We start from the raw sequence: 10005 nt of genomic DNA, 5'->3' as shown, positions 1-10005 counted from the left end.
CCCAAGATTAAGGTTACAATATACTTAATCTTTTTGGAGTGCAATGCTAAACTCTTTAAAAACCTGAACATCATTTATAAGAAGACACAATTCTCTGTGTGGGCACTTGCCATGACTTTATTTAAGAATGTTTCTTTGTGCATGTGGTAGGGAAAACATTGATGTTTAACAGAAATTCACTCATTTGCTTGAAGTTAAAGACTACATGAGACTTTGACAGATGGCGGGAAACCCTCATCCACTGGTACGAACCCGGTAAATTGATGGCTGTAAAACAGTGACCGCTAATTCGCATCGAGTTCTTTCTTGCAAAACGCATGACCCCCCTTTTTTATTGTCTAAATCATTGCGGCTTGGAATGCTCTTTAAGAAAAGGAATGGTTATGGGGGTCTCTATGCGCAAAAGTTTGACTTTATTTTTTGTTGAAGTTATTGCTTTTACATTGAATTTGTGTAGGAAATCTTTTGGTATATTGTAACCTAAAATGGTTAAACTGGTTGAACACGTTCTTAATTTGTACATGTACCAGAATCTAAAAAAATGATTTTATTGAGGCTACTTTCGATTTAGAAATCTGAACGCTTCGGACAGTGGGATACACCACACTTTCTCTCTGATGTACGAAGGCGGCCGCCATATTGGATTTCATTCTATACATAGATGGTGGCGTCACTACGTTATTGTCAGTAAGACCGGTATGTACACAATGATTGGATTTGGAACTACTTTAGGTTATATTACACTAATTCCATTTCCCATAGGGTCCCATTATAAAACTGCCAACTTTCAAAGCATTTTTCTTGTATTTCCTATAGATCAAATTTCGCAAGACCGGTATCACTTTTAAGATAAATCTGTCCTCTTTCAATAAATGCAGGAAACATATATGGTCTCGCATTTTCTAAGAAATTAAAATTCGCCCAAAGGCAAGCACCCTCGGAAAACAGAGTTTCGAAAGTGAAATTTCGACAAAAGCCCCGTACTTCAATAAACGCACCCCAAACAGTCATCTTTCAACGAAATCCCCAATGAAATGCGCCAAAATGTTGCAGACACACACAGGATGCAGAAAATAATCACAAAAAGCATGGGTGCTATCGCTAAATCGCTTTTAATACCGACGAGAAAAGGAACTCTTTAGAAAAAGGCACTTCTTTCGAACGGACCACGGAGGGATACAAAATGATTGAGTGTAATGTAACCTTTAAAAAACAAGATGGCGGCCCCCTCGGTTCAAAGGTTACGCATGCGCAATTAATTTCTTTAATATTACATATAAAATAGTTGAAGTTCGATATCAATTTTTAACATGATCAAGCAATGACCCACTATATCATCATACATCTTTGGAAAGATAAATGCACAATCTTTTGAAAAAAATGAATGTCATTAAATTCTATACGTTGTAACTCAAAATATTAACCTTAGAATAGGCACACCAGTTTTGACAGCTGTGCAGTCGACCATTTTGGGATCAAATAGTATGACCTACTTTCAAAGCCGGGAACCATCAACAGAAAAAGTAGAGCACAAAAATGGCTTGTTTTCTTATTGCTTACAAATATACCTTTAAATTGATTCCAAAACATTCCATTTGTAATGTATTTTACAAATCCTATGCAGCATGCACTGAACAATGTGTGCTAAGTATCAAACTGACTGCATGTAACCCCGCAAACAGGAGTTCCGGTTTGGGGTTATGTGACCTTTAACGCCTCGTTAAGAGAAAAAAATAAAATGTGTGTTTCATTAGCTCGTCTGTTTCAAGATTACATTCTTTAAGTAACAATTTAATGTAGATCTGTGAATTCCCAAAACCAAAGACCTATAATACTCTTATATATAGGTCTTTGCCAAAACATACTTACAAACTTAAAATTTAAAGATGCCATTAATCTGTTGTATAAGTAAGTGAACAATGTTTCTCTTTCTCGTTTGTAGTTTTCGCATTGGAGCAGGAAGTGTTCCACTGATTCTGGCTCGCCGCATTCGCAAAAGGGGTCATCTGCTGCACCTAGCTAATGCATACGTTCGCGGAGACGACATGCAGTGACCGCTTTGAAGCTGGAGTAGGACGCGTTGTGTTTCGCATTCATGGAAGTCCAAGCTTTTATCTTTTTGAATCTTGCTTTTATACTAACCGATCGCCGTGGCCTAGTGGATAAGGCGTCCGCCTCGGGATCTGGAGGTCGAATGTTCGAGCCCCATGGGGAGCGTTTGTCGTAGGATGGATGTTTGTCATGGGACTTGTTCCGATATGGCCGGCTCGTAAGCCGCGAGCGTTAAACATGAATGGTTACCGACTTCTATCCGCCTGGCGCCTGGCATAGTGATAGGAGTTGGGAGGTTCATGGTATACACGCAAAATGTGTCTCATAAGACAAAATTGGCTGGCCCTTTTAATAGGGGTGACACTATAATAAAAAAGACCTTTTATACTCAAACAGTCGTCGTCCTTTGTCAGAAGTTTCCCATCGTTTCGGCCATTGTGTCTCAACAGACTTTCTTGCTGCAACGTGTATATCTGCCTGAGATATAGGTTCTGAACTCTCACCTTTAAGCTCCTCGGCTTCTACTGCTGCTTCTTTAGCCAGTCTTTCCGCTATGTCATTACCCTCTATGCTGGCATGGCCTGGGGTCCAGTCGTAATCTAACTCTGGGTTTGCTTTTTGAATATCTTTTTGAGTAACTTTTGAGTAACTCGATTTCTTGGACTTGCTGTCTATGTGTCTTGCAATCCCAATCTAGCTTTAGAACAACTTTGTTTGTTTGATTGTCTGATAGGATCTTGATCTTTTTTATTGGCCTTCTCTTTAGTTTTTCCAAAACAAACGGAAGTGTTATTGTTCCCTACCGTTTCACCGGAGGGGACTTATGGCTTGCGCTCTGTCTGTCAGTCACACTTTTCTGGATCCTGCGATAACTTTAAAAGTTCTTCATATTGTTTCATGAAACTTGAAACATGCATAGATGGCAATACGGACATTATGCACGTCATTTCATGTTGTTCCTACGTCAAAAATTCTGGTTGCTATGGAAACAAATAAAAAAATATTCTGGCAATGGTGGAATTTCTGACAATGGTGGAACCGGTAGGGGACTATATTGCTTGGCAATAGTCTTGTTTTCACTGCAACAAGTTCCCCAACGAGGATAAATGCCATTTTGGAGACTGGCTGTTTCAGTTCCACTTTTTCACCAGTTGGCATGAAAACCCAAGAACCAGCAACACACGGTCCCGGGTTCCCTCGACAAGATCCATTAGTAAATGCTATAACAGTGTTAGGGTCTTCATTTTGTAATATCTCGTCGATTACTTGTTTTGCCTGTTGTTCTTGCACTTTTGATCTGCTTTTTGATGACCCAAGGTTATTCCAGTACGTTGGCCTTGAGCGACTTGGACGAAGATATTCCATGTATGTAAATTCAGGCTCGATTGACTTTGTATGTACCTCTGTTAAAGCCTCCATTTCGCACACTTGTCGAACCATTTTTGTAATTGACGTTACCTTATCTTCTAAGGTATCATTGCTGTGTTTATTTAAGGTCTGCTTCAGAAGTGATGTGTCATCCTTAGCAATTATCTTGCAACACTATCTTACAGAAATCTCCTACAGAAAAGTCCAGTGGTAGAATGCAAGATTGTATCACAAGCGCCATGCACTTGTCCGAACCTACACCGCCTAGACAAATACGTAATCCTTTCCTTTGTACCTTTTCCAGTATATAGACATGTGAGCTGCATTGCCACACTGGAGCCACAAACTCTAGGTGGGGCACCATAAAACTTTTGTAAAGCTTTACCATGCTCTCTGGAGATATCTTTTCAGTCTTGGCCACCTTCATCAGTAGTCCTAGAGCTCTGGATGCTTTCATTTCTACATATTCTATGTGTTTTCATCAAGGATTACTCCCATTAACTTCACCTGTCTAACTTTCTTTAATCTGTTCCCTTTCATCAGCAGCTTAATGTCTATATCATTCCAAATGCTTTTCCGGAAAACACAGTATTCTGTCTTATCAACGTTTATCTTTATTCGCCACTGTCTTGTCCACTCTTCTATTGAGTCTAAGTCGCCATGAAAACTTTCTTGTAAGGCCGTGCTGTTATCTGTCGTTTTCAATATCGTTTTATCATCCGCGAACTTTACTTTCTGACTACTAACGTTTTCAAAGAGGTCAGCGAGGAATAGGTTAAACAACAGGGGAGACAGTACGGAGTCTTGTGGTAGTCCCATCTTTGTATGTATACTGCCCCCCCCCCCCTTCATTTACCAATACAGCAAACTGCTTCTCTGCATGTTACGAAGTCTTTTAACCAGTTCCACATAGTCCCTTTGATGCCCATTCTGAAGAGTTTCACGAGAAGCCCCTCTCTCCACACCGTGTCAAACGCCTCTTCCATATCAATGAAAAGTGCTACTGTCATCATGTTGTCGTTCAAGCCAGCCGATAATCTTGGACCATTCTTAAAAATGCACGTGTGGCACGTGTGTGTTTCTCTCACGAAATCCCTCGTGTTCCTTTTCCAGAAGTTTAAAGTGATCGGCATATGAATAAAGTCGGAAATTTATTATCTTTTCCAAGTGCTAGCCGATGACACTTGTCAGACTTCTTGGCCTGTAGGAGCCAGCTTTGTAATAATTGTCTTCACCTGGATTTTGCAAAAACTTCACATTTGCTCTTTTCCACAATTTTGGTAAGGATCCAGATGAAAAAGAGACCTGAAACACATTTGTTATTGCATCAACTAGTTCATCGTTATGGTTTCTAACGAGATCTGTAAACACTCTATCTGGACCGGCTGCTTTCCCACTTTCACGTCCTTGAAAAAATGCCCTCACTTCATCGCTAGTGATTGGATAATTTAAGTACTCATCCGTCTTTTCATTATTTTGCTTATAAATCACACGTAGCTCGTCTTCGCTCTGTTTCTTAAAATCATCATCAAATTTTTCATTTTCAACGTGCTTGCCGCCAAAAAAATGTGTCTTTCAATATGTCACTCTTCAGCTGGTTATCAAACACTGGACTGTCATTTGAGTCTGTCAGCGGCAGCACAATTCTTCCTCAGCCTTTTTATACATTGTAAGTTTGTAGAATTCGTACTATTTCTGTTTTGGGTCTTTAAACCTGTTTATCTTTTCACAAGTATTTTCTACCCATTTTGTTGTAGCAGATTCACAAGTATCATCATACTGGCGTTCTTTATCTCTTAAATTTTCTAAAAGGTCTTCTGTGTTCCTCCTCTTTAAATGCTCCTTAGCTTGGTTCAGTTTAGTTTTGGCTTCGTTTACTTCGTCTTCATGCCATGGTGGTAGTTTCATTCTTGTACTCGGGCGTCTCTCTACCTTCGGGACGAATTCATTGAATGTTGTTAAAAACGATTCGTACATTTTATCTACATCTATTTCAGACTGTATTTGTAGATACCATGCACCGAACTTCTCTTCTGTGATTTCATTCCATCTTGACCAGTTTTTTTTGTTTAGCAAGTTTTTTTCTATTGTGTCATAATTGTTCTGTTGTAGCGCATCTTCCAATTCCACAAGCAATGCAATATGATCTGATATAACGTTTTCTTGCGTTTATGTTTCACAGCAGGTATGTTTTTAAATAGCTCAAGGGTAACTGGGGTCATGTCAATTGCAATAGAACTGTTTCTTCTTGTAAGCGAATCGTTTAAGCAAATGCAATTACTTTTGATCAAAAAGGTTTCTAATAAATCGCCTGCCGTGTTTTCTGCTAGGTTGCCCCAAAGTTTACTTTTCGCATTCATGTCTCCTGTAACGATTATATTTTTATATATATGTTTGATTGGTGTCATCATTTCTAGAAATCGTTTTAAGTGTTCGGTTTCAGATGGTGGAATGTAACATGATACGAGTAATAATTGTTCTCCATTTTGCATTTTAACCAGCGAACCAACGAGAACATGGCTTCAACATTGTCTTTTTCTAAGTCCTTTTTAGGTTCGATGATGAAATGTTCAGACAGTTTTGCTAAGATTGCAATGCCTTCATGCTGTTGTTCAGCTCGTACTTTAGATTGAATGGACCAGTTCTTGAAAGCGAGTTTTTCATTCAGAGATTCCCATGTTTAACAGAGGCACAAAATATCAATTTCAAAATTTCAACTTGCATGTTTAAATCTTTTTTTGCTGTTGAGAACGCTTGCCAGTTTAATGACACAATCTTCATTCATACAATAACTTTTGAATTTTCAGCTGTTGCAATTTGTCTAGGTACACTTTACACTTTGAAGATGAAGCTCAGTGATTTCTTGAGCAGTTGGCACACTTGGAAGTGTTTGTACACTCTTGTAGGCTATGGTTCAATTCTCCACAGTTTTCATACTTTCTTCCAAATGAGCAATTACGCGCTATTTGTCCGAGTCGCATACACTTAAAGCAACGTATGACTTGCTTGGGTCTGTTGACTTCAATGAATGCTGTTTTCTATTGTAAGTAAGTTGTATTTCTGTATTTTTGGCTTTATGTGATGCTTCACTTGACTCAAATTCTAATTTTGCTATAGGCATATTCCTCCCGCGAATTTATTATAACACCGTTTTTCTTGCAATTAAGTTGCAATACTTCTCTCTGAGAGCCTTGGGTCTATGTTTCTGATGAAACCGACTTTTCCTTGTTTGTTGGTTGGTGGGTGGATACTTTCGCTGTTTCCAAACACTTGATTTGGCCACTTTTCTTGATCAACTTGTGTTTAACTGCTATTTTCAAATTGTAGGACTATTCCACCTTTTGGCAAACTGTAACAGTATTCTATTCATTGAATGCCTTTTTCTTTGAGCTGTTTCTTTATTTCGATTGATGATCTGTATTTTCCATAATATCTATAACGACTAGATTGTGTGGGTCCAATAGACTTCCTTGACTATGATATGACACCACACTTTTCTCACTCTTCACTTGAGATATTGAACTTGAAATTACGGAATATGTGTGGTCCTGAGGAAGCCCTTCACAATTCTGTTCTTCATTTACTTCAGTATTTGTACTTTTATTCTTATCACAAGATTTGGACTTTACGTGATGTTTTGTAGCTATAATGGGCGATGTTTTGTTCAACGTTCACATTGAGATCTTTGACGGTGTTGTCAGTTTTGTAGATTTGTTTGATGTGACTGGGTTTGGCTCAATATTAATATTGATTAGATTAGGCTTGGCTACTTAATTCTGCAATGTTTCCTTAAACCAGGGTGCTTTTTTCAATATACAAAGGGTACATGGGAATTTGATGTCTTGAGCGGTGCTTACACAATGTCGATTTTGATTAAGAAAGCAAGATTTTACTTTTATACTTGAACTCTGAGCCTTGAGCTCGATTAGTCATTGTCGGTTTGGATACAACTCCCCGGGTACGGTAAACATACTAAAACGTACCCGGGAATTTGAAGGCTAAATCTGTCGCTGTCGGCTATTTTTTTTAATTACCCGAGCCGACAATGACCAATCAAGCGTTAGTGGAAATACCGGAATCTACCGGAATCTTCCAAAATCTTCCAGAATCTAGCCAAAATCTAACGGACTCTAGCCAAAAATCTAACAAAAAATCTACAATTAAACGTTATAATTTGTACATGTTATGATAATTATCATCAAAATGACCACAAAGAATGAAATTCTATAAAATAAATGACACTATAAAATCATCACAAGGCTCCCTGGTTAAATGCAAACGGCCGCGGAAAACTGCTTTTATGTATTGAATGATAAAGTTGATAAATATTTGCATACTGGAGTGTGCAAAATGCGCATATAATATTGAACGTTGACTCGCTTTGTAGGTTAACCAAGAGACGCAAAACAGATCGACAGACAGACTGACAAATTTATAGAAAGACAGAGCAAGAGACGGATTGACAGAGGAACGGACAAACAGACATGCCGAGAGAAGGACAGGTCGACAGAGAGACGTACAAACAGACAGGTCGAGAGACGGAGAAACAGAAAGACTGAGTAACGGACAAACAGATATATCCCTACAGGCAGACAAAGAGACAGACTGAGAGACGGACGTACAGAAAGACTCAGACAGACCAAGAGAGAAACCTACAGTAACAGACCGAAAGACGGACAGTCAGGCAAATCGAGAGACGGCCAGACCGAGAGACGGAAAGACAGACTGATATAGACAGAGAGACGGCCAGATAAACGAAGAGACAGACAAGGAGACGTACATATAGACAGACAGTGAGACTGTCAGCTTTCTATGATAGATATAGAGACAGACCAGATATACCGAGAGTTGGACATACGGACAAGCAGAGACGGACAGACAAACGCACAATATCAAAGAGACCGATCTACTGACATAAAGACCGATGAACAGACAGACAGACCCAGAGAAGAAAAGTCAAGCAGACAGAAGGACATATAAACATAGAGAAGATTAGACATATAGATTGATGATAGACCGAAAAAATCGATTGACAGAAAACCGAGAGACAGACAGATTAACCGAGAGATGAACATATATACCGATAAAACGACACACTGACACACAAGACAGACCGAGATTGACAGATCGAAAGGCAAAAAGACAGATCGACAGACGGACAGACACTCCGAGGAACAGAAAATCAAACAGATGGGCATACAGACAGACAGTCAGTCAGACGGGCACGCTAGCTGGCAGGAAGGCCAACCGACAGACAGATAGATAGACAGCCACACCGAGAGACGGAAATACAGACGCAGATAGACATACACATACTTATTTTTTGTGCGATTCGACAGGAGTTCGAAAACACAATGTTTATACTCTACCCTCTAAGATGTGTCAACTTAAACGTTGAAGATGTGTTACTAGTATCTGCAAGAAATACATACTGTCATAAGATATTTAGAATACTTTAACCTTTGAACACCATGTAACAGTCGAAATTATTTAAAATGGTGACCGTTAAATATAAATACTGTAACTAAGGTATACATTAAAAAGGTTTTACTTTACAAAAACAAATATTTAATGTGCCAATTAGTTGCTTTTTGGTTTTTGTGCTTTTCTTTTCCTCTCGACAGCTCGGTAATTTTTTGTGAATTAAATAAACTCCAACAATCAAAAAAATATGTACTCCGCACAAAAACATATACGAACTTACAGACGACATGTATGCCATAAGAACTACATTAACAAGTTAAAACAGAAAATACATACTATGAGTGATTCTGCAATGATGTCACTACTACAACGACAACAACAACAACTACTACTACTACTACTACTACTTATACTACAACAACTACTACTACTACCAATATTACTACTAATTTTACTACTACATGTACTACTACTACTACTACTAATACTACAACTACTACTACTAATACTACTACTACAACTACTACAACAACAACAACATTTACTACTGCTACTACTTTTACTACAACTACTACTACTACTACCAATATAACTTCTACTACTACTACTACTTCTACTACTTCTACAACAACTACTACTACTACTACTTCTACTACTACTACTACTACTACTACTACTACTACTACTACTACTACTACTACTACTACTTCTACAACAACAACAACAACCACCACTACTACTACTACTACTACTACTACTACTACTACTACTACTACTACCACTACTACTACTACTACTACTACTACGACTACTTCTACTACTACTACTACTATCAATATTACTACTACTTCTACTTCTAATACTACTATCACTACTACTACTAATACTACAACTACTACTACAACTACTACTACTACTACTTCTACAACAACAACAACTACTACTGCTACTATTTCTACTACAACTACTACTACTACTACCAATATCAATATTACTTCTACTACTACTACTACTTCTACTACTTCTACAACTAACTACTACTACGACGCCTACAACACTACTGCTACTACTACTACTACTACTACTACTACTACTACTACTACTACTACTACTTCTACTACTACTACTGATAAAACTACTACTACTTCTACTTCTACAACA

The sequence above is a fragment of the Dreissena polymorpha genome, chromosome 4 (assembly GCF_020536995.1).
Source record: "Dreissena polymorpha isolate Duluth1 chromosome 4, UMN_Dpol_1.0, whole genome shotgun sequence".
NCBI classification, from domain to species: domain Eukaryota; kingdom Metazoa; phylum Mollusca; class Bivalvia; order Myida; family Dreissenidae; genus Dreissena; species Dreissena polymorpha.
This window is presented reverse-complemented; position numbering follows the sequence as displayed.